A 27088-nucleotide genomic window follows, 5' to 3' on the forward strand; every position below is an offset into this window, starting at 1 on the left:
TCTATTCTGTTCCACTGATCTATGTGTCTGTTTTTGTGCCAGTACCACACTGTCTTGATGACCACAGCTTTGTAGTACAACCTGAAATCTGGCATTGTGATGCCCCCAGATATGGTTTTCTTTTTTAAAATTCCCCTGGCTATTCGGGGTCTTTTCTGATTCCACACAAATCTTAAAATAATTTGTTCTAACTCTCTGAAGAAAGTCCATGGTATTTTGATAGGGATTGCATTAAACGTGTATATTGCCCTGGGTAACATTGACATTTTCACAATATTAATTCTGCCAATCCATGAGCATGGAATATTTTTCCATCTCTTTGTGTCTTCCTCAATTTCTTTCAGAAGTGTTCTATAGTTTTGAGGGTATAGATCCTTTACATCTTTGGTTAGGTTTATTCCTAGGTATCTTATGCTTTTGGGTGCAATTGTAAATGGGATTGACTCCTTAATTTCTCTTTCTTCAGTCTCATTGTTAGTGTATAGAAATGCCACTGACTTCTGGGCATTGATTTTGTATCCTGCCACGCTACCGAATTGCTGTATGAGTTCTAGCAATCTTGGGGTGGAGACTTTTGGGTTTTCTATGTAGAGTATCATGTCATCGGCGAAGAGGGAGAGTTTGACTTCTTCTTTGCCAATTTGAATGCCTTTAATGTCTTTTTGTTGTCTGATTGCTGAGGCTAGGACTTCCAGTACTATGTTGAACAGCAGTGGTGAGAGTGGACATCCCTGTCTTGTTCCTGATCTTAGGGGAAAGGCTCCCAGTGCTTCCCCATTGAGAATGATATTTGCTGTGGGCTTTTCATAGATGGCTTTTAAGATGTCGAGGAATGTTCCCTCTATCCCTACACTCTGAAGAGTTTTGATCAGGAATGGATGCTGTATTTTGTCAAATGCTTTCTCTGCATCCAATGAGAGGATCATATGGTTCTTGGTTTTTCTCTTGCTGATATGATGAATCACATTGATTGTTTTACGGGTGTTGAACCAGCCTTGTGTCCCAGGGATAAATCCTACTTGGTCATGGTGAATAATTTTCTTAATGTACTGTTGGATCCTATTGGCCAGTATCTTGTTGAGAATTTTTGCATCCATGTTCATCAGGGATATTGGTCTGTAATCCTCCTTTTTGGTGGGGTCTTTGTCTGGCTTTGGAATTAAGGTGATGCTGGCTTCATAGAACGAATTTGGAAGTACTCCATCTCTTTCTATCTTTCCAAACAGCTTTAGGAGAATAGGTATGGTTTCTTCTTTAAACGTTTGATAAAATTCCCCTGGGAAGCCATCTGGCCCTGGACTCTTGTGTCTTGGGAGGTTTTTGATGACTGCTTCAATTTCCTCCCTGGTTATTGGCCTGTTCAGGTTTTCTATTTCTTCCTGTTTGAAGACTTCTTTAAAATGTGGATTTCTTAATTTCCTTCCTTCTAGTTTGATCCCCATATGCCCATTCTAGGACAATGGGAAAATTTGACTTTGCAGTTTATTACATGTACAAAAAAGGACATTTTAAAAGATTTTAGAGGAATTGTTAAGATGCCATCAAATAAATTGGCAATGAGTTACCAAGCTTTATGCCAGCAATGGCCAAAAAACAAAAACAAAAGCAAAAGGCAGAAAAACATCCCACTGTAGGAAACAGTGGTTAAAAAATTTTACTAAAAACATCATGAGGTCGCAGTTGTTGCAAGAATAGGCAGCTAAAAACAAAACAAAACAAAAAAACCCAAAAAACACAGGCAGCTAAAAACAAAACAAAACAAAAAAACCCAAAAAACAAAAAAACCCAGCACCCTTCAAATTGTTTTATGTTTATGTGGTAGCTTGCCCTAGAGAATAGAGAGATTTGGAATTTAGAAAATCAAGTCAACTTAAAACATTATTCTATTTGGTGTGGAATGATGGTATTTTTAAAATACTTCTATGTGTCCCTTATTTTATTTATTTACTTGTTTATTTAATTGCCTATTGCTCTTTTTTTCGACTCAAAGCATTAGAATCTTTCTGTGATCTTGCCTTAGGGGAGAAATGTGTGAATTGAGAACAGAAAAAAAAAAAAAAAAAAAAGAATTGATTCCTGGCTCTGGTTCATAAAAATGTAAATCTCACAGGGGGCAGTAGGGAGTCTTGAAATAAATAAAATGTTTGAGAGGAGGCATTTGAAAATGTTGGATTATTCCACTTCTACTCTGCTGTCCTCTCTTGTCTGCACCTCCTAGAACAGACTAGAGGAAAATTTCTCAGATTGGAGAAAATGAGAAAAGCAAAAGGAGAAGCAACGCTATACCACTTGTTAACATAATTCATTACATGATTAGAAGAAAGGAACAAAGCACATGAACCTACAATGATGCTGAAAATATTTCATAGAATATTATAGAATGGGGAGACCGTGTGCAGGTGTTTGAGACTGGTTATATAATTTGTGTGGCCCAATGCAAAAATGAAAGTGTGTGTTTAAAATACTAAACCGTAAAGCTTTTTCTTTTCTTCTACAAGCTTTCTTTCTATTTATTATGGTATTTTATATTTGATGTTTCGTGTTATAAGTAAGGACAAGTTAAAAATTTAAATTATTACCAGGAGTTTTACTGGTCTTGTTTAAGTTGTGTAATGCCAGTTTTAAATGCAAATATAAGGATATTTAGCTCATGTGAAATCACCAAAATTACACAGTTTTGTAGCTCATACATGCATATACATTTAGTTTCTACCAGAAGGATGGAAATGCTGCCCAAAACCATCACACTAATCTTTATTTCACTTCTTGATATAAATGCATTCAACTAATGCTCTACCCTCAGCTTGCTGATGAGCAAGGAAGGACTGAAAGGAAAAGAAACTGTGAGTTTCTCCATCTTTTCCTTTCCTTCCACATCATCATTTTTAGTCTAATACGGGAAGCAACAAGAGTAAGCAAGGATGTGGTAAGGTTCCTTGCTGATTCCTGTTTCTTAGAATGTCATTGCCTTCTTGCTTTGGAAACAAATTATGATTCAAAGGGAAACGTGGCCTCCCAGGGCTGTCAGCATCTCCTCCTCACCTCAGCTACTCAGTTGTGAATTCTTACTTTGTACTTGTGTCGAGTCTTGCTAAACTCCCACACAACAGGGTCCATCCACTGTGCTCGTAGGCATCACAAACATTATACGTAGATGGGTGGCAAGGAATGGTGGAAACGTGTATTACACATATCTGTTCTGCTTACACACATGCTCATCATATAAATTATTCTTTTTATAGCTGAGGAATATTCCATTTTGTGTATATTTACCACATCTTCTTTATCCATTCATCTATCAATGGAAACAGGCTGCTCCATTGCTTGGCTATTGTAAATAATGCTGCAATAAACATAGGGGTGAATACATCCCTTTCAATTAGTGTTTTTGTATTTTCTGAATAAATACCCAGCAGTGTAATTACTGGATCATAGGGTCGCTCTATTTTTAATTTTTTAAGAAACTTCCATACTGTCTTCCACAGTAGCTGTACAGTTTGCATTCCCACCAAGAGTGCACAAGGGTTCCTTTTTCTCCACACCCTCCCAACACTTGTTTCTTGAGTTCTTGATTTTAGCCATTCTGACAGGTGTGAGGTCATATCTCATTGTGCTTTTAATTTGCATTTCCCTGATGATGAGTGGTGTTGAGCATCTTTTCATGTGTCTGTTGGCCACCTGGATTCCTTCTTTGGAGAAATGTCTGTTCATGTCTTCTGCCCATTTTTAAATTGGATTATTTGTGTGTGTGTGTGTGTGTGTGTGTGTGTGTGTTAAATTGTAAAAGTTCTTCGTGTGTTTTGGATAATAACTCTTTATCAGATATTATATTGCAAATATCTTCTCTCATTTAGTAGATTGACTTTTAGTTTTGTTGGTTGTTTCCTTTGCTGTGCAGAAGCTTTTTTATTTTGTGCAGTCTCAATAGTTTATTTTTGCTTTTGTTTCCATTGCCTCAGAAGACACATCTAGAAGGATATTGCTATAACCAATGTCAGAGAAGTTGTTGTCTGTGTTCTCTTTTAGGATTTTTATGAAATCTTGCGACTTGCAACAACATGGATGGATCTAGTGAATATAAGGCTAAGCTAAAGGAGACAGTCAAAGATAAAATGATATGATTTCACTCACATGTGGAATTTCAGAAACAACAAATTTACAAAGAAAAAAAAAGGGAGACAACCTAAAAAACAGACTCTTAACTATTTGAACAAACAGATGGTTACCAGAGGGGCGGTGGATAAGGGGATGGGTAAAACATGTGAAGGGGATAGAATACTTTATCTTAATGAGCACTGAGTAATGTATGGAACCTTTGAATCATTATTTTGCACACCTGAAATTAATATCACACTCTATGTTAATTATACTGGTATTAGAAAAAATAAAAGTAGCAGAGCATTAAACCAAGCAGGGAACCCCTCAGCATATGGAGACCTGTGCAACTGCCCAGGTGACACACTACATAACCAGTTCTGATCAGGCTGCCAGTAGTGTTAATCACCAGATATATGAGTGAATACATCTCCCCTGAATACCAGCCTGGGGCTATCGACTCAGCCCAGCCTTCGATTTTCCTAAATAAAGTGCCACATACTAGGACAGATTTTACATTTGAATATCTTTCCATTTGAAAACAATAAATTAGACAGAATAGTCCTTAAGATGACTGGTTGTAACCAACAAAATCTCCAGATTTAGTGGAAAACCCGTTTGCGCATATGTACTTCCCACTGCCCATTCCCCCAGCCCTATAATAATTACATACGTAGCCGCCTGCTCTTCCGAAGCGTTAATCCACATACTGCCGGGATGTAGCTATACTCTTCTACTTGATGAAGAGATACTATTAAGTACAGTGGATTTCTATCCTAGTGTGTCCCACTGTTTAGGTTCGGAAAGGTAATTTGAAAAAGCAGAAAAGGAAGGAGTTAAGAGTGTGGGGTCTGGAGCCAGACTGTGCAGGTGTGAATCTTGGTTCTATTCCTTACCAGTTAGATGACATCGGGTCAGTTACTTTATCTCTCTGTGCCTCAATTTCCTCTTTTGAAAAATGGATGCAATAATAGTGCTCATCTCATAGATTTGCTATATTAAATGTTTTATGTAATTCAGGTACTTAAAAATGTCTGACACATGATAAGCACTCATATGTTCTAGCTACTATTTTTAATAGTTTGGCTATACATTTAGTTAATTAATAGTTTGGTTCTTTTATAGAGGAACAAAAGTAAATTTGAATATGGAATTATATCTAAGCTGATTGCTTTTGGCTTAACTCTATGGAATAAGACATGCTTTCCGTACTTCAAAAAGTACATGGTTCAAAAATATAAGAATTCCTACAGGCAATTTGTAGTTGATTTTTGAATCATGGTATGTTATTGTCAACAAATCCAATAAAATCGATGATCTGTAAAAAAACATGCAACTAAATAAACTTTGTTATTTAAAATGTGAATTCACTTTAAAAAATTCTCTGGACCTTGAGGCCAAAACTGAATCAATATCCTTTATTTGAAGAAATAGCCCATGTAAGAGTAGCAAGCAGAGAAAATTACTGAAAGAATACCCAATGACATCTATTACCTGGACTCTACTGATCCACAGGGATTGATTTAAACTTGTTGCTTTGAGTCTCTGTTACTTGTCACTGATTGCCCTTCAGAGCTATGTTAGAATGACCCTTTTTTCTTGCTTTTCTGTGCTGATTGCCTCTTACCTATAGCTTCTATTGTTACTGATGTCATATTGGTAAATGACAAAAACAAAAACAAAAACAAAAAACAAACCCCAAACCCAGAGTTCTAGGATTGTGGTCTTTTTCAATCATTTCTATTGCTATGTGTTTATTATTATTAGTCATTTTCAAATGAATGGTCTAGAATGTTCATGAAAATTAGATGTAGTTTACTCACAGGCTGGCTTTCTCAGGCGTACTGATCACCGATTTTGGTACCTAAGCTCATGGAGAGAGGCTCCAGTTGGCTGACTAGCTTTGTGTTCTTCCCTGGGGTGAGGGCGAACGATGTAGCAGGCATGCCTTTGTATAAAGAAGATAATTCATATTACGATAACCCTGAGTCTGGTTGACCGTGTTCGAGGAGGAAAATGCTATTAAAGTGGCTGACAACGGCCTCTTGGGGCTATGTATATGGTTAATATGGAATGTAGGGAGTTATCATGATATTTGTGTATGGCTATGGCTCTTATTTTTTCTATCAGGCATAAAATGAATTCTAGGAATATATAGATGTGTGAAAAATAAACATTCATGTGTTTAAAAGAAGCAAAAGACCTTCTACAGAATATTTTGATGTGATATTTAACTTAGATTTCTCTTCGTATCATTTGGCTGTTTCTTTGATTTGAAATACTTCTTTTTTTTTTTTTTTTTTTTTTGGTGTGACTTTCCCGAAGCGGACCTGTGAGATAGGCTTTTTTACCTCTTTCATTGAAATGCATAAGATAGAAAATCATATTTCTGGTGAGGAGCCAACAGCTATCTTGCCCTCTGCACACACAGAAACCTCTGAAAGGTATTATTCTACTGTAGCAATTATTTTAAACAATAACTAGCTTCAGCGAATTAAATTCTTTTTTTTTTCCCTTTCCTACTGGCACTTAGCTGCAGGTTAGCAGCATCAGAAAAATCACCTTATTTCAGGCAGTTGGACTGTCTATTTCTTATCTCACGGAGGGCACAAACAAGAGCTAAAGATCATAAGATTTCTTTTTCGTTCTGTTCCCGTCTGCTAGGTTTTTGCTTTGTGATTTCGTCCTTTGTAGTTAGCTCAAAAGCATAATAGTGATAATTTGTAAAACTTGGGTAAAATAAACTAAGGAAAGTTCATCCCCAAATGTTCAAGTTTACTATTTCTCCTCAGGTTACAGAGTTTGAAACAACACAGCAGGTTCTAATATCCATGAAATAAGAATCTTATGAACAGAGGAAACCCATTTCTAAGGACAGTTGGAAACCGCTTGCCTGAGCCGCTTCTGCTTAGAATCAAAGATGCCATGTGGTGACACATTTCTGGAGAACAAGATCCTTCTGTTTGTGGAACTTCACACTGTTTGACTATTTTCATTCCAAAGAAAAATCCAAAATGGGAGACAGTTTGATCTTATAATTTAGTGTAGTACTCGGAAAGGTAGTCTCCTTATCTCCCAGGGAATTCTGAAAGAAGTCAGCAGGATTGGTAGAAATGACAATGGGCCTCGGAAAGCTCTGCTTCAAAAAACTTCTTCCTCTAACTAAGGAGCCAGATGGTGTTTATATGAGTCAACTCCCACCCAATTGGCATTCTCAGCCACATTTAAAGTAGAAAGATGAAGATGGGAGAAATTATCAGAATGTGCTTTTGAGGACAAAAATTAAATATATCACAGCTTATGATGAAGCAATTTTAAGATAATGTCTCTGAGCGTGTATAACTTGTGCCATCTTTACCATAAAAAAAAATGCTTAGGGTATAGAAAAGATCTTATATGTACATGTAATGTATATAGTGGCATTTATATATATTATATGCTAAATGTAACGACAGTTATATATATATATATATATATATATATAAAATATATATATAAAAAACTGTGTGTGTGTATATATATATATATACAGTTGACCCTGAACAACATGGGTTTGAACTGCACAGGTCCAGGAAGATTTTTTTTTTTCTGCAAAAAGCTTCACTGTTTCCTTTTGGTCTTGAGCTTCAGTGAGGGCTTCAGGCTTGTTAGAAAGCTGCCTGGTGGCTGGAAGGAGAGGCGGAGGCCGAAGTCTTGGCACCAGGGGGATGCGAGAGGGACCCGACCCGGGCCACTGGGCCCTGGAGGCTCCTGCTTATGCTTGAGGGTGAGCATGTGGAAGAGATACTCACCCCCACCCCCCAGCCTGGGGGCCAGCCAGCCTGCCCTTAGTCAGGGGGTCGCCATCCTCTGGAAGACGTTCACCTCATCACCCGGGCAGTGGTTCTCCAGGAAGTCACAGGGCCGGGGTCTGCACGGGTGGAGTCCAGGGCATGCAGATCCAAAGGGCCTGCTTCAGGGCCTTATCTAGGACCATGATGGCTTGGAATGGTGAGCAGCATTTTACCCCACTCATCTTGGGATGGCTTCTCCACGTCCTGGAAGAAGGCACGGCCCAGACGCCAGGTTTGCATCTTCTAGGGGTGCTGAGTGCCCTGGTGCTTCTCTTTGGCCAGCTCACAGAGGTACCCACACCATCCAGAGCCACATCATCCTGGTGGGAATAGAAGCCCAGAAAGACGTAGGTGTAGGAGGCCCACAGGTGCATGTTGACCAGCCGGTTGGGCAGCCTCCGCCTCGGTGGAATAATTCTGAGGAATTTGGGGGCTCCTGGATGATCAGCAATAGGGAGCTAAATTCAAAAAATGGTGTTGGCTGGTGCCTGAGGCAGGGGATATCTAAGAAGATTATTCCCAAGACCTTCACTGGAAAAGAAATTGGAAAGTGGTTGGAGGCTGGAAAAAAAGACATCCCTGGATCCGTTTTGTCCAAACACTGTTGAAGCAACAGACAGACCCGCAGGACTTCCAGGTGGACAGCCTATGAGGAATTTGTTTACGGTACCTGTATTTTGGAACTGTACATGTATTTTGTCTTCCTTATGATTTTCTTAATAACATTTTATTTTTTCTAGCATACCTTATTGTAGGAACACAGTATATAATGCACACAACAAACAAAATACATGTTAATTGCCTATATTATGGGAAAGGCTTTTGGTCAATGATAGGCTATTACTAATTAAGTGTCGTGGCAGTCAAAGTTATACAGAGGGTTTTGACTTTGCAGGGGTTGACATCTCTGACTCCCTCCTAGTTCAAGGGTCCACTGTACGTACATGGGTATGTACATTAAGAATAATTTCTAATTATAAAGAAAATTTATCTTTGAAGATATTTCTATGGCATTGCTATTGAAGAAAACATCATGTTGAAGTTCACCATCTTGAAAAGGAATGTGCTAACATCATCAGGTGAAACCAACTGAAATATAAATGTTCAGAGAGGGCGTAGGATGATTCTGGAATTTGTTGAAAGCTCACAGAATACAGATGTTTGATAAAAAGCGTTTTGAAGGAAGCAAAATTTGAGCTAGTACTAAAAAAAAAAGATGGAATATGTTGAGGATATTAGAAAGCTCTTATATACATAAAGAGGTTTGGAAATTGTGCTTGGGAAATGTTATTAACACAATAATATTTGACAGGATGTCTGTGTTAGTCCCTTCTTAATGCCTAGAAGTTCTAGTTTATTAAAAATAACTGGAAATTAGATCTTGCCTTAGCTCACCAGAGTAGCTAGCTTTTTTTTGTCAACCAGACAGAGCAAACTATATGAGGCAGAAGAATAACTCTCATTTAAGAAAGAGGAGAGAGAGAGAAAAAAAAAAAAAAAAACTATTTCAGTTAGATTATATTGGTGAAGTATAGGAACATAGAAGCCCGGGATTGTAAGCTATTTAGGATGACAGTTGCCAAGTTATTATATATGGACTTTCTTTTTTTATTTTGTCATTTTGTAATAATTTATGTGTAGGACAATAGACTATGAAAATAAGATATGTGAGGTTCAGATTGCAAGCCTTGCACAAGAAATTAAATTCGCTATTGGTATATAGGGTTTTTTCTGGTGATAGCATATTTTAAGAAACATAAAATTGTCAACTTTTCTTATGTATTAAAATTAGCTATTTTAGTTTCCATTTCTAAGTTCCTTTTGAGTCACATTTTGGTTCAAACTCTCCTTCATAAATTACACTTATGCCCTGTACTTTCTGTTAAACTTTGTAGCTTTGCATTTTGAAAAATGCAGATGATTCTTAAAATGTGTCTGTATTTTTAAAAAAAGTAAAAATACTTTTCACTTAAAACTATAAAATAGGCTTTGTATTCAAAATAAAAAAATAGAAAATAAATACCTTATTGTATTAATTATATGTAATATAATTAATACATTGCATATGTTATATATATTATATATGAATAAATTATGTATATTATATATTTTCATAGTGTGGAGTATTAGCCACTAAATATATATGGAATTAATAACACACAGGCAGAAATATATCTTATTGCAACATTCTATTAGAAAGCTCATATGAATTTTAGTACTTTGGAAATTAAAATCTTGACTTCAGTATAAGGGATTGATTCACTCTTTTCAAATAAAAAATATCTGGGGATACTTTACTTGGGGTTTTATGAATAAAACAAAAGGATTTGTAGAGAATGGCTAATCCTAAAGTCTACATTGGAAAGCATGTGCATTTTGCTTTAGGAGTAATTTAAATATAACACACATTCGGCAAACTATAGGTAGTCTACACTCGTGTACTGATATTTATGGCCAGCATACCCCTTCCCCCCTACCCCATCCTTCACAAGGATTACTAAGTGATTTAAAATATGTATATAATAGTAGCTGGAGGAGTGCCTGAGTAGCTCAGTAGGTTAAGCATCCAACTGGTGATTTTGGCTCCGATCATAATCTCAGGGTTGTGAGATAGAGCCCTGGACGGGGCTCTGCTCAGTAGGGAGTCTGCTTCAGATTCTCTCCCTCTACCCCATCCCACACTCACTCTCTCTTGCACGTGCACCCTTTCTGTCTCAAATAAATAAATAAACCATTAAAAAAAAACAACAACCCAGTAGCTGGATATGGTTACAACAATTATTTTTTTCTGTTCAAGAAAAAATAAAAAATATATATCTTAAAAGTTCAGTATAATCTGTTGATCCTATTTAGTGCATCCCATGTTTTTCCTTACTTGCTTGCAAGAAATATTTTATCATTCTTTGCAGAAAGTCTCAGGCTTTGTCACTTGATTCGTAAGGAATCTTTGTTTTCCTCCAGTGAATCTGCACATCATCAGCTGCTCCTTTGCCTTATCTATCTAGAAAAGACTGTGTAATGCTTTGTCTCTCTCTCATCCCAGGTGCCTCTGTTCTTGTTTGAACATATGCCCTCGTGAGGAAGGATGTGAAACAAGTTACAAAAATAATAAAGTATTTTCAGAAAACTAAGCTGAAGTAGAGAGTAGGCTACTGGTTATGGTCTGAATGTTTATATATGCTTCCAAAATATCAGATATTGAAATCCTAATGCCCAATGTGATGATATTAGAAAGTAGGGCCTATGGGAGGTGATCTGATTATGAGCGGGGAGTACTCATGAATGAAATTAATGCCCTTATGAAAGAAGCCCTAGAGCTTCCTTGTCCCTACTCTCATGATAGGACATAATCAGACTAGGAAAAAGTCCTCCAACCCAACCAGGCTGGTACTCTGATGACTGACTTCTAACCCCTAGAACTGTGAGAAATAGCTTTCTGTTTTTTTAATAATCTGCCTTCTGTGATATTCTGTTATAGCAACCTCAACAGATTAAGGCATTACATAAAAGAAAAAAATTACTGAAAAAATTCTGACAGTATGGTGAGACTAGATCTTGACTGACAAGAATCTGATAATTGCATCTATTAAATGAAGAAAAATGAAAAGATTTTGAATAAGAGTTATATTCTGAAAACTTCAGGAAAATCAACATTGGAAAGATGTGTAGATTGCATTAAAAGACAAGGAAAGGAGAATTTCCCAAGAACACAGAGTGCACATAACTAGACGAGTGTTTGTGATACATCAGAAATTCCCTGCCTGATCTCAATAAAGTTGACATTGATAATACTCAATATTCTGAGTAATTTTCAAATAAAGCATAGTAAAATACATAGGTTATTAAAATTATGCTGATAATTTTAGATATTTTTGTATGTTAAGGGTATCTGTATTTTAGAGACATTGTTGGTCACTTTTTCTTTTAAGCAGCTAACAATTCATTTATGGGATAAATATGTCCCAGACACTGAGCTAGACATTGGGTATATAAAGACTAATAAGACACATCCTCTCCCCATAAGGAGCATATGAAGTACATGGACAAAGAGACCAGCATATTGATGGCTATCAGCATAAACAGTATGGCAAGGGCAATGACGCATATGTGTGGGGGATGGTCCTAAAACAGGCTTTGGTTGGTGGTGGTCAGGTGGGGATAGTATCAAAACTCATGGAAAATTAAAGGTTCTCCATCTCATGAAGCAATGGGGCTATTCTAGACAGAAATAGAAGCCTATGCTTTAGTTAAATGCCAAGAAAATCCATGTTTCCTTCATGGAACATAACATATGGCCTAGAGAGAGACGTTATTGGGCTACACAGACAAGTAAAGAGCCATGCTAAGTTCAGATTATGTCCTGAAATCTATTGAAAGTCATTAAAACTTTTATTTATGAGAGTGACTCCACAGCTGCGTGATTTAGAAAAGTCACCATAGAGACAATTTGGAGTATAATTGGAGCATTGGATACTTGAGGCAAGGTGATTGTTTTTGAGATTGTTGTATAATCAGAGCAAAATTTAATGTGATCCTGAAATGAAGAAAAGCTGAGACTGTTGGTTAATAAAAGACTCATTTGAGATGGAATGGCTGCAATCTTGAGAATTGATTGGAAGCAATGGGCTGAAGAATAGGGAGAAATCAGGAATGATTTCTACGTTTCTCATTTGACAGTTTCTTGTCTGCATGTTTTGTAAGATGGAGAATATAGAAGAAAAAGTTTAAGAAGACATATTTGGATGTAGTGATTGAATACAAATGGCACAACTAAGGGGGGCTATTCAATAGGTAGTTGGATTAAGGGAGCTAGAACTCAAAAGAGAGAACTAGATCTTTGGTAATCCAAGTGTGTCTTTGTAGTAGCAGCATCAGCATCACCTGAATGCTATTGGTAATGCTGAATATCAGGTCCTAACTCGGATCTACAGAAACTTCATTTAAACAAGATCCCCACATGTTTTAAATGTGCATTGTAGTTTGAGAAGCACTGAACTAGAATCCACATCCATAGCCAGACACACGTACACACCTACATATACACGTATAGTATTAGGATTTAGATAATACTAGGAGTTACAATTAATTTATTCATTTAAGTAAAATGTGTAAATTGAGAGTAGGAGACTGGAAAAATAGAAAACTATAGAAAAAATATTTAAAGGGGGAAGGGAGAAGATGAACCCCTAGAATAAAACTGAGGTACATTTCAAGGTAAAGGAAAACCAGGGAATGGACGTATCAAGGAAGCTAAAGAATTTAGTAATTCCAAATAAAAGGAGTTGGTCTATAGATTAAATATTGTAGAGAATTCAATTAAGAGGAAGTCTTAAAACCATTTATTGGATTGGGCATTAAGTGGGTTATTGATGATTTTTGTAAGTTCTCATTAATTGAAATGATCTGGGTGTAGGATGGACTTCAGTGCAAATTTAAAGAAGTGAGGTTTTATAGGGAGGACATATAGACTGCTCTTCCAAAAGAGATAGAAGGAAAAAGCAGTCACTAGGATGAGCATAAAGTGGAAGGAAAGTTTTAAAAAATTATTAGTATATGAAAGGTTTATGCTTAGGGACACCCCCGTGGCTCAGTGGTTGAGCGTCTGCCTTTGGCTCAGGGTGTGATCCCGGCCGCGGTCCTGGGATCAAATCCCACGTCGGGGAGCCTGCTTCTCCCTCTGCCTGTGTCTCTGCCTCTCCCTGTGTCTCCCATGAATAAATAAATAAGATCTTTTAAAAAAAGGACTTATGTTTATATTCTAAGAATATATGAAAAAATATGGGGGGATACACGGAGATACATAAGCAGCAGGAAAGAGCTGAGGAAGCCAAGATCCAGAGGGTATCTGGGGCTAAGCAGGGAATGAGGAGATGTGTTCTCAACTCTTCCTGGACTTTAGAATCACTGGAAGCTTTAAGAATATACCAAAGCCTGCATCTTATCAGACCAATTGATCAGAATTTCTAGTGGTGTGGTCTGGGCACGTCCTAGAATTTTTAAAAATTTTCAGGGAATTCTAATTTGTAGCCAAGTTTGAAAACCACTAGGTGAGCATTGACCCCAAAGAAAGAGGAAAATGATACCTGAATAATTGGTGAAATAAAAATCCTGGTGATCAACGAAGTGACATATTTTACAACCATATTGCCCTCACTCCCCAAGCAGAAGAAAACATAAATATACATTTTCCTAAGAAAAATAGATATGAAATATGATAGTAGAATTGCCCATGAGTTTGCATATTGGGAAAGGACAGGACATTTATAATATTTCACCAGAAAGCCTCTGTTTTGTCTCACAAGTAGGAAGTTTGGTCTTTCAGGGGAGGAGGGCTAGTATTAGTCCTCTGATGGTGCAAATGGAGTCAACATAGTTATTGTGGATAACGGAACGACAAGAATTGGCTAGAGACATGTAGGAAGACGTTAAGGACTTTCAGAGTAAGACTGAGGTTGACGAATATACCATGAAAATCACTTGAGTATAGAAGGAGAGAACATGGAGACTGAGTTCTTCCAAGATTGAAATTTTCTTTTTGCTTTGGTTATTTGTTTGTTGGGTTTTGGTGATTTTTTGGATCGTGTGATGGGGAGAACTGGGCTAGGAAGGAGTTGAACAAGGGTATTGACGAGAAAATAGTCAAAGTAAGGAAACTTGGAGTCAAAGCTATGAAAGTAAAGATCAAAGTAGTGGCACGGACAAGCATAAATTGAAGGCTAAAGAGAGATTTGATTGTAGTTAAATATGTGGTTTAGGAGTAACTGAATGAGAAAAGTAGAAGACTCAAAAGTTTTATTCATACAACTGGAGGTTACATTCTAGGATAGACCAAGTAGAACAGTTCTGGCTAATACAAGGTCTCCTCCTGCCCAGAATATAAAGGTTTAGTGAAGTGAGGGTTAAATTCAACAGAGAGAAGGTGTTAAAGAAATCAGAGGTTACCTGCCTGGTAGGTCTGGCTACACGGATGCCTGATAGATGTCAGTTGGACTGGACCAAAGGGGAAGATGGAGTCAAATCGTCAAAGTTCTTGATCCACACAAAGCAGAGGGTGATAGAAGGTTAAGGGATGTGCAGAACTATTACCTTGGTCATGATTAATTTGAGGATATCATTCAAATTCTTAACTATTACTACAATTCCTAGAAGAGAGGATATCAAATATTTCAGTACTATAGGGATATCTGTAGCATAACCCTGAGACTAGTTCACAAATTGCTCCTTGGAAAAAAAGTCCTGTCTTGTGAGTTAGTTGTAACATGCATTGGCCATTGCCCAGGGAGTCCCAGTGTAAGTACGTGTGTGACCACAGGGCGAGCCATCTCGGAAGGTCAACATCAGGATGGCACTCTTGCCTTATTCTGGTGACCTTATCCAGTCCAAATCTGATAGCAGGTAGCTGTGCATATGTTTCCTTTTTATTTTTATATTTGGTTTCTTATTTATTGCATTCACTTTTTGTCTAAAGGACCATCAGGCTTACACTTTCCTGTTATTTTTTATTTTTGTTTTGCTCTGGCATTTTTCAAAGTTGTTTCCTCTTATGCTTAGTTACCATTCCCTAGATTATCATCCCCCAAACAGTTATCTTTTTGTCTTTCTCCCTTCTTTCTCTTTTTACTTGGCTTATACTTCAAAATATAAAGACTAGAGTTCAGATGCCTGAGTGGCTCAGTGGTTAAGTGCTTGCCTTTGGCTCAGGGTGTGATCCTGGAGACCTGGGATCGAGTCCCACGTTGGGCTCCCTGCATGGAGCCTGCGTGGAGCCTGCTTCTCCCTCTACCTATGTCTCTGCCTCTCTGTATGTGTCTCTCATGAATAAATAAATAAAAACTTAAAAAAATAAATATTAGGGCTAATGCATCAATACATTATTTTAAAAGTCTTAAAAATTAATAAAACATGTATCAATAAGCACAATAAAGTACATTATTTTTTGACAGTAATTTTTTAAAGATTTATTTATTTATTCATGATAGAGAGGCAGAGACATTCTAAGAAAAGTAATATTATGGATTATAATATCTCATTTTAAAGGAAAAATACAAATGAAAATAAGACAAAGCCATTTTTATTTATTGATTTGATAAAGTAAAAAGCAAGTTTGAGAACACATTGTATTGAGAAAGTTACGGAAATATAGATCCTTACTCATTTCTGATTGGAATGGAATATAAATTGATAAACTTGGAGTTATTTATGAATGCCTCAAATTTGAAAAAAAGTTACACTTAAAAAATGTTAAAATATTTCTGAATCAAATGTATTTTGACTTGGAAATTTCTCTACTAAGAATCTTTTTCTTCAGATTCATATGTGTATTTGTGCAATGCAATTCTTTGTGATACCAAAAGACAGAAAACAAAGCATCCCTTGGTAAGATGCACTTAAAAATCAATTGTTCTATGTCATACATAAAATAATATCACTTATTAAAAAATGAGATTCTTCATGTGTGGATATAATAGGAGATTTTGTTAGATGAAAACAGTAAAGAATTAGAACTATGTGCATATTTGCCACTACTGTATATTTTTAAAAGATTGTGTATATGTGTATAGAATATTGTTCATAGAATACAAATTCTTGCAAAACTGATCATGGTGGCTTCTTTTGCAAATTAGATTTGAGTGGCTTAGGGACATTGATGGAAAGAGAATAGGGAAGTTAGTAGATGTTGCAGATACCAAGGGTTAGAGAAAAATTCATATGGAATTCACTATCTACTTATTATTATGTATTTCATGAAATCAATGTTTTGTGTTATTGGCCTTTTTAAAACTGAGACATCTGAAGAAAAAATATAGTGTGTTACAGCTGTTAGGAGTGATAAAATTTTAAGGATATGTATTGAACCAGTTGGCTTGAGATAATGAATTGGATATTGAATATATATTAACTTTTCTCTAAAAAATCACAGTTTATATATATTGTAATACCCATATTACCTTGAAAGAAATAAACTTGGATGAGATTTTCAAAATAGAAGTTGGTTACTCTTATGCTTATTTTTTTTTCCGATAAGCAAAGAAAAGAGAAATGGGCTCAGTATTCAGATAATTCAGTCAGAATGGACCAACCAAAAACTAACTACACAACATGAGTTGTAAATAGGTTTGTGCAATTTTTAAACTAAATTCATTGGAAACCTTCCTAAACTTTTTATTTCCTTTTTTCATTTAAACATAGCTAGTTCTCAGAGTTTTAATATATAGCAAACTCTATATTTTTACCTTCAGGGGTGTTTTATAGATGCAAATGCTTCCTTAGAAAGCATTGAATCTGATCATTATGAAATCATATAGCAAATCTTAATGTAAAAACTTAATGTTGCAAACTGTCTTCATTCCCCAAAGCTATTAAAAAATGGTATGCTTGAAACCACCATTAAGTCTATTTTACACATCAGTAAAATGGCAGAGATAATGAAAGGCAGTAAAGTCATTGCTTGCTTCCATTATTACTGGTTAGGTAGTGGGAGAGACAGGGTTTGGTTTTGCTACCTGACGAGGTAAATAGGAATTGAAGATCTAGCCAACTGGATAGATAAACTTTTGAAAACAATATGATTTCCGATTTAAACTCGAGGTTTATTCTCTCTGGTTTCATGTGATAAAAACTCAGTGTCTCATGGGGCGTGAAGTCATCTCAGAGAAGAAGGGAATTGTTATGTCTCATTACAAGCTCCGTAGCCAGCAGGGTGAATGGTGGTAAAAATTCCTTTTACTTATTGCCTTGGAATTCATTCACATATGGGCCATGTAGATGGGATTATAATACTTTTTAAAAATTTATGACATCTTTGTTGAGATGTAATTCACCTAACATAACATGCACCTTGTGAAATGTAGAAATCAGTGGTTTTAGTATAGTCTTGGGGTTGTGTAACCATCACCACTAACTAACTTGAAAATATTCACATCCCCCAAAATAGACACTACATACTCTTTCAGCCACTCTTTTTTCCTTGCCCCTGTGCCCCCAACCCGTGGCAACCATGAACCTACTTGCTGCCTCTGTGCATTTGTCTGTTCTGAATAATTAATATAAATGGGATCATACAATATGTCAGCTTTTGTGGCTGGTATCCTTCACGTAACACAATGTTTTTGAGGTTCATCCAGGTTGAAAGTGATGCTAGTACATCATTCTTTTTTATTGTCAAACAGGTATTGCACTATATGGATTTACCACAATTTATTTATCATTCATGAATCATTGGATGATTGGACTGTTTCTACTTTTTGGTTATTACGAATAATGCTGATATTCACGTATTGTTTTTTGAGGGTATGCGTTTTCACTTTTTGGGTATACGCCCGAGTGGACTTCCTGGGTCATGTGGTAAGTGTACGTTTAACATTTTGAAGAACTAATAGATTGTTTTCCAAAGTGGTGGCACCGTATCGCAGGCTCATTAGCAATAAAGGAAAGTTTCGACTTCTCCATATTCTTTTTGTCTCTTGTTATTAGCTGACCTTTTTATTTTAACAACCCTAGTAAATGTGAGGAGGTATTTCATTGTGATTTTGATTTGCATGTCTCTAATGATTGAGTTGTTGAACATCTTCACATGCATTTATTGGACATGTGTATATCTTCTTTGGAGAAATATCTACTCAAACCTTCCATCAATTTTTTTAATAGGGTTGTCTTCTAATTGCTGAGTTCTTTAGATATTCTGATACAGTCCCTTGTCATAAATATGATTCGCCAATAATTTCTTCCATTCTGAGTATTTTCATTTTTTAACACTACCCTTTGAAGCTCTAAAGATTTTACTTTTCATGAAGTCCAATTCATATATATTTTTTCCTTTTTCCCTTTGCTTTAGTGTCATTTCTAAGAAGCAGAGGTGATGTAGGTTCACTACTATCTTTCTTCCAAGTTTCATAGTTTTAGCTTTTACATTTAACTTTGTATTCCACTGTGAGCTAATTGTGGTACAGAGTAGGGGTCTGATTTTATTCCTTTGCATATGGCTATTCAGTTGTCTTAGCACAATTTTTTGAAGAGTGTTCTTTCCCCATTGAATATTTTGGCAACCTTGTCAAAAATCCATTTATTTTAAGGGCATATTTCTGGACTTTCATTTCAATTTCACTAATCTATATGACTAACCTTATGCTGGCACCATGCTGTCTCGATAATTGTAGCATGTTTTAAAATAGAGAATTGGGATCTTCAACTTTTTTTCTTTTTCAATATATTTTTGGCTATTCCAGTTTCTTTGGATGCCCATGGGAATTTTAGGATCAGCTTGGCTGTTTCAAGAAGTCAGCTGAAATTTTGATAAATGTTGTACTCAATCCATAGATCAATCTGGGCAATTTTAACAAAATTGTTTTTGGAACTGACTTACCTTTCATTTAGCTCTTTAGTTTTTTTCAACATTTTATAGTTTTTAGTATACAAACTTGAATCTTTGGTTAAATTCATTCCCGGATATTTTACTCTTTTTAATGCTATACTAAACGGAATTACTTCCTGAATTTGGATTATTCATTTCTAACATATAGAAATATAACTGATTTTTTATAATCATACTGTCTCCATAAACTTGCTGAACTTGTTTTCCACTTTAATAATTGTTAGTGGATTGCTTAGGTTTTTCCAAGATGTCATCTGTGATAGTCTTATTTCTTTCTATTCAATGTACTTCTTTTATTTCCTTTGCTTAGCTCATTTTCTTAGAACCATTGAGTTTAATAGTTTTACATATAGCCTGCTATATAATCATACTTAAAATACAATAGTTATATTTTTAACTATAATTATTACCCCAAAATTACTCAAATCATCTCTTAAATATGGCTTTGGACAAAAATATTTTGCATCCTTGATTTTTAACAGAACACAATTAAATACGATGTTAAAATTAGTGTATTTATGTATAAAGAAAAGTTATTTTGGTTTTCTATGGAAAGTTTTTTTATCACATCTATAAAAACTGTGAAAATCTTTTGAACAATCAAGTAATTCACAGGAATAACAGGAGAATTTGAAGGAAAAAACATAACGAACAGAAAGCAGGTGACTTGAATTTCTGCAGAAATATTTACTTTTAAAGGTTATAGCAAAAGGAAATGTGCAAAGTATAGGAACAAAAGAAGTCATAAATATCAATGGAGGCCCATGACTAGTTACATGAACAAAGACTGTGGTGACTGTATGTATTTTATTTCTGAATTATCACATATTCATAATCATATATATATATCTAAATCAATTTATTATTTCCTCTCTCCTTCACCTGGTTAATGTACGTATTGTTATTGATTATTAACTTTACAATGTAGTTTTTAGGCAATGGAATTTTACAGTAAGACCTTGACTCAATCTGAGGAAAAAGTCACATCTCCTCATGATAGATGCCACACTTCTGCCTGGTGTTATGTAAGTGCTGGACATTAAATTTTTTTGACTATAATGTAAGTGATGGCCATTAAATTGTTGATTGCTGAGGCATCCGTCTAAAAGCCATCTGCCTGGAAGAAACATATTTCCAGCTGGATGTCACAGCTACTAGAAAACAATTAGGGATGCCTGAGTGGATCAGCAGTTGAGTGCCTGTCTTTTGCGAGATCCTAGGATACAGGGATCGAGTCCTGCGTCGGGCTCCCTGCATGTGGAGCCTGCTTCTTCCTCTGCCTGTGTCTCTGCCTCTCGTGTGCATGTCTCTCGTAAATAAATAAATAAAATCTTAAAAAAAAAAAGAGAGAGAGAATAAAACAATTAGGTAATGAATCAGACCACCCTATCCATGAAGTTCCTCTTTTAGAAAGCCCTGAGTAACCTGGAGACCTGACTGCTTCAGTGACCCTGTTTCTCCTTACCCAGCAAGTCCCACTTTTATACATTAAATTTGCCAAAAAAAACAAAACAAAACAAAACAGTGAACCTGTGAAACTGTAAGCACATCATCGTTGGATGCTAATGAAGGCAGAGTTCTGGATCCATACTCTCTCCCTCTATCTTCAACCATGTAGGAAGCAGCTGTGTGGCCCACATGTGTTTTGTCTACCCTCTAGGACTTGTACTGAGTCTTGTTCTTCAAAGATCTCTGATGTTTTTGCTGACGTGTTTCCTGCAATCATGAAAACCATAAGGGCCCATCTAGCCACAACACTGGCTCTGATGGTGGTGGTGGGGATGTCTGTGGGGCTTGTGACAAGTGAATGTGGGCCCAGGTGAATGCTACTAGCTAGGAGCAACACTATTAAAAGCATTACTCAGGCACTATTAGCTAAGAGCATAACTGTCAGTACTGTTTCATACAACTAAACTAGAAGCGGGTAGTTCCTGGGTTGTTTTCAGAGGTTTCTGGCAGGAGTACTGAGTTTTGCTTGGTTTTATTGACTTTTCCTCTCATGGTCACGATTTGACTGCCGGAGAAACCTGCATCATATTCCCTCACACCCATATGAAATGAAAGCATGCGGGCTAGGATTTTCTCTCCTTCCTCTCCTTTCTTCCTCCCCTCTTCCTTCCTTTAATCTATAAAAGAAGAAAATATTTTTCATACTATTCCATGTGACTTTCTGGTTTGTCTCATTGCCCAGAACTGAATTAACTGGATGCCGTTAGCTCGAAGGAATTTGAGAAATAAACTATCTGACATATTTAGCCTCTTTAATGAGAGACAAACAAGAAAAAGTAGTCTAGGAGGGAAAAACTACTGAGTAAACTACCAAAGAGTCTGCCACAGTTGGTTCTTGAAATAATCTAGGTGAGTAGCCTGTGATTGAAAGGGCAACTCAAGATGAGTGTTTAATCGGCTGAGAACCTAGAGAGAAAATATCAGAAAAATAGTGAAATAGTGTACAATAGACTAGAAGATGGGAGTGGGGAATAGAAGAACAAACAATGTAGAGATTACAAATCAAAGAAGGACATGTTATTGCATTAGACGATACCAACTGGGTGTCATGAGAACACTAAACCAGCCCGTTGGATTCTTCACATGGACCTGAGATAATAAAGCCTGTTAGAATGTATTAATCTGTTGAAATGGTTAAAATGGAGAAGAGGAGTGTTGATAATTAATTTCCAGGTCATCTGGAGAAGTCACCTGAGTGGAGATGATTCTCCCGTAATGCCAGAAAAAGGATAGAGGGACTTCAATTTTAGTTCTCAATTTCTACCTATGATTATATCATGATGGTTCCTATAAGACCATTTTAATCCCTTTTATGTGACACTTATTTTTTGGTTGTTGAAATGTGATCTTCAAAAGTTGTCTTTGATATAGAACTTGACAGAATTTAAACCTTAAGTACACAATTTTGCTTCAAAATTATTATAATTATTGAAATTAAGATGTTGAGAATATTTGCTGACTCCAAAGTACATTTTGCTTATTTCACAGCCCAATGACCATTTTGATGAGAGATCAGGCTTAAACTAAAATTGACGTCTATATTATCTTCTTAACAATGTTTATCCTAACTTTGTAATTCATCGTGTTTCAGATCCATGACACTATATTCTCTATTTAATTTATAAATATGAGAAACAGGAACATTATTATTATTTAGGGAAGTGACCATTAAATACAGTGAGATCAGTTCTGAGTGTATTCAGAACGCTCAAGTTTTGTTCTTGTAGAAAGCAGCAGTGTCACACCCAGTATTTTATTTGATTCTTCTGTCCATCAGTGATCTTATCAAAGGTCATCTTTTCACTCTTGCCTCCTTTTTGAAAGTCTAATTTTTAAGATAAATCAGATTCTTTGATGATCATCATTATTCAGCATGAAAAAGCAAAACCCAGTGAATTCTGACATTTCAAAGTTAACTCTCTGAACACTAGAAATGCAGTTTCTAATAAAGGAAATAATTGATGGCCCTTTATATCAGTGTTTCTCCCAGACCATTGAGTCTTATTGTAAAACAGACAAACTATAAAATTCAGTGGCTTGCGTAATTCTACCTCAAGATACAATGAACAAAATTGAACTTCCTTAAATGTTCTTGTTCAAATAAATAGTTCAGTATTGTGGAAGATGTAGGTAGTAATTGTATTGAATGCAATGAATTTTAAATTTGGCCATAGCAAAAGAACATATTTAAATTTGCAAGATGTGAGAATAAATCCTATCGCACCAGTGGATAATAGTTAAAAATCTTAAGAACAATTTAAAGAAAATAGAGTTGATTATATATCAAGCACACATGTTCCTTATTCTAACTGTATGTCTTGGCTGCCTGAATACTTACTTAAGTTAGGAGGTTTGTAAATTGTATTGTTCTTCCCAGGGGTAATTGTTTTATCTTAGACACTCTAAAGGGGTAACATTAAAAATTGACAAACTTTTTTTTTAAGAGTTTATTTATTTATTCATGAAAGACAGAGAGAGAGAGAAGGAGAGAGAGAGAAGGGCAGAGACACAGGCAGAGGGAGAAGCAGGCTCCATGCAGGGAGCCCGACGTGGGACTCGATCCCAGGACCCCAGGATCACACCCTGCTCAGCAGGCACTAAACCGCTGAGCCACCCGGGCTGCCCCTTGACAAACTTTATTTTCAAGGAATTTGTTCTTGTGGTTAAATAAGTTTCTTTAATCTTCCTAGATAAATTTTACATAAATTTTATTAAGTATAATCTGCTTAATTCCATGAATCATCATCAAAAGATAAAGTACTCAGTTTAGTGGAAAGATGCAGGATGGGGATTTGATTTAATATTTACATGCCCCATGACCATGGATAAGTCAGATGAAAGAGCTTTGTTATATCCCTTCTGCTCTCATATCCTATGAGCCCATAGTTTTTACCCCTTTATGAAATGTTTTACATAATTTTTCAATATATCTAATTATATTGAAATGTATGTAAGAGCATTAACTACTGGATAATTACAAAATATGATGAAATTCTTTTGTAAAGCTAATTTCTTTAAAATGTGTCACTGATTTCTGCTTAAAGTAAAGCAAAACTATTTGGAGGTTTTTGGGTTTTCTTTTGTGTTTGACTGAAAATGATGGCAAAAACTACATCTCCATTTGGATATCCAGATATTGCTTTTGCAGATGAAAAACAAATCTAGGTGTGGAATGATAATCTAGAAATAAGGTAGTTTTCTAGTTTTTTAGCACTTAAAAATTTCAGGGGGTCCTGGGTGGCTCAGGACTGCTGAGCAACTGACTCTTGATGTGATCTCGGGACATGAACTCGTGAGTCGTGTGACCAAGTCCCACTTTGACTTTGGAGTCCCACTACATCGGGCTCCACGCTACGCCTGGAGCCTGCTTGAGACTCTCTCCCATTTCCTCTGTCCTTTTAAAAAAAATTATAAAAAATTCAAGCCATGTTATATATAAACATCTAATTTTTGAAATAGGAAGGAAAATAAACTATAAACAGTCCTATATATTCTTTCCAAATCTAAAATCACCTCATAGTTTATTTAGGAGCATATAATATAACTTAAATTTTTGTCATGAATATTTGTAATCTCTTGCATTGAATTTTACTTCTAAACCCTTATATGTCATCCTGAAAATGATTATATTTTTCCAGATCACAGGAAACACGAAAATTCAAACACAGAAAGGGAAAGCAATAAGGTAAATAATTCAGCTATCTTTTCTACATCTTTCTTAAAAACAACAACAACAAAAAATCAGATACAATTCATTTTCGGATACCAGAGACTAACAAAATAGCATAAATTAAGACTCCTAATTGAAAAAAAAAATGTTTGCCACGTGGACAATGGTAAGACTTTGAGCTATGTTGTTTTTCTGCTTGTGGTGCATTAATTTTTAGCTCTTCCACAGATTTCCAAAAATGATAATTATATAAAGACAAATTTTCTTATAGTTTTACCTTATTGGATTTCTTGATATGAGTCTTTATAAATGTAAGCCTGCTAGCCAACCATTTTTCTTTATTTGTGTATTTATCTATTTATTTAGTAGTAAGACACCTTATCCAAATCTGTTGAAATAAATCCAAATCTCAACGGGTTACGTGGGTGGAAACACACCTTTGGGGGAGGATAGAGGACAGGGATCCTTCGCTTGTGCCCTCTTGCCAGCACAACCTGCGTGACTTGTAACTTTGGGCATGGTCCCGAGATTTGGTGGCAGGGTAGCTTTTGTCTTTGGGCCTGAAGAGACCATTAGCCAGAAGGAAAGCTGTCTTTTACTTGTCCTATACTACATACCTGAGGGAAACGAAGCATAAATGTGCATGGATTATATTTTGAAATCAGTGGACTATGAAGGTGAATTCATTTGTAGACAAATAGCTGCCTTTTACCCCAGTTAGTTGTTTCTGTGGATGATCAGAATTTTTGAGTTGCTTCCTCCAGGGTTCATCTCAATAAAAGATACTGAATCTAGATTGAAATGGCTTGTTGGGTTTTGATGACAATAAATTGAATACATTTTTAAAAAATGTATTATTAGATAAGAACTTACTACAAGACCATACAACGTGGTTTTGGTATCTGTCCATATTTCACATTATTGTAATTCAAAGTGATAAATTTTAAATACTAATCTTTTTTATTTTAACTATATTGTTAAAATTATCATTAGCTTTCAAAATAAGCTAAATACAATTCCAGTAATAGAGGGAGGGAGCTCAGAGAAAAGATATAAGAAGCTTTTAAAATTAATAGTCAAAAAATAAATAATAGGTTTTTCTTTCAGAAAATCTCCTTTGAAGCTTTGTATTAACATGAATTCCAGAGTTAGGAAGGAATCAGAGTCTACGTATATACAAAGCGTTGTCTCCATTTTTATTCTAGAAGACATATAGTTCGCAGAATCTTGATCTATGTTCCCCATCTGAGCACATGACCATATTGTTTTCTCTAAGACATGCTTGTATGTCTCAAGCATTACGTAACAGAATCACCAACGTGGCCACGTCTTAGCCATCCTACCAGGTATCTGTTGTAGTTCACATATTAATTCATTTAATCCTAAAAACACTCCCTTAAAGAATGCAAAATTATTATCATCTCCATTTTACTCAGAAGACTGAGGATTGTGATATTTAAAAATGCATACAAAGTTTGCAACTAAGAGGTGACAATTCCAATCCGAGCAGCTAGGCTCCAGAACCTGTCCTACTAGCCACTAACTTGCTAATTTATAAACATAAATGATGTCAAAACAATTTTTTTTTTTTACAGAGTAATTTGTGATACGTGTGTCCCACAAGGCCCACTACGGACAAACATGTTCTAATTGCTGATCACTGTGTATTTAACTTTATTTGGACACTTATGAAAATAGAAATAAACGTTTTTCAAATTATTAATTGCAGTAAAAGCATTATGAAAAACTGACCTTGGCTTCTGCTAAAATGTAGTGGGATTCATGATTTTTATAGTAGTTTTTTCCGTTTTTTCACAATATTTATTTAAAATGCACATGAGTTCCGTTGATTTATTTTGGGCTCTAATTATTTTATTAGCAAATACTTAAACGTGCTAATAAGAATTCCACTCCTTTTAAAAGACTTTCAAACTGAGGTTCAAATTTATTATAACTATTTTCCTGACGATGCATAAAATGGTTGATTTTAAAAAGAAGACTTTAAAATGAAATAAAGCTGCTTATGCACAATTCAGAGCCTTATCTTTTTACATACACCCCGAGGAACCTCAGACAGCTTAGATTTATGCATGTTTTATTTGGTTAAATTTGTGAAGTATTTGATGGTATTTCTGAAGACTTACAATTGCTTTTGTAGTGCAGTCAGGTGGTGTATTTTCTTCTCTTCTAGTTTATGAGAATGGCTATGATTTATGCAACTGATATAAAACTGCTTTCAAGTTAACATATACTGAAGACAGTATATAAAGCTAATAGTCAAAATCAACTGCCGAAGGCTATTGCTTTCACTGGTTATTTGGAAACTGTCAAGTTGAGGAAGCAATGAGAATATAAGTTTTGCACAATTCAATTTTAGTTGTCTCCTGAGATGAGAGCTAACATAATTGACAGTGAATTTTGGTAGATAATAAACTTGGGAACTAAGAGTTATTGGAATTGGTATGCATTTAGAGATTCCACTTAAATTAGAAACTACATGTCTCTCTACCTTCAATCCTAAATGGCTAGTTGCTAGTCACATCACTAACAAAAGGTGGGGGAAAAATCATCTCCTCTGGTCAAAAGATATGCTTTTGAATGTTTATAACA

Source organism: Canis lupus, chromosome 13, assembly GCF_048164855.1.
Source record: "Canis lupus baileyi chromosome 13, mCanLup2.hap1, whole genome shotgun sequence".
Taxonomy (NCBI): Eukaryota; Metazoa; Chordata; class Mammalia; order Carnivora; family Canidae; genus Canis; species Canis lupus.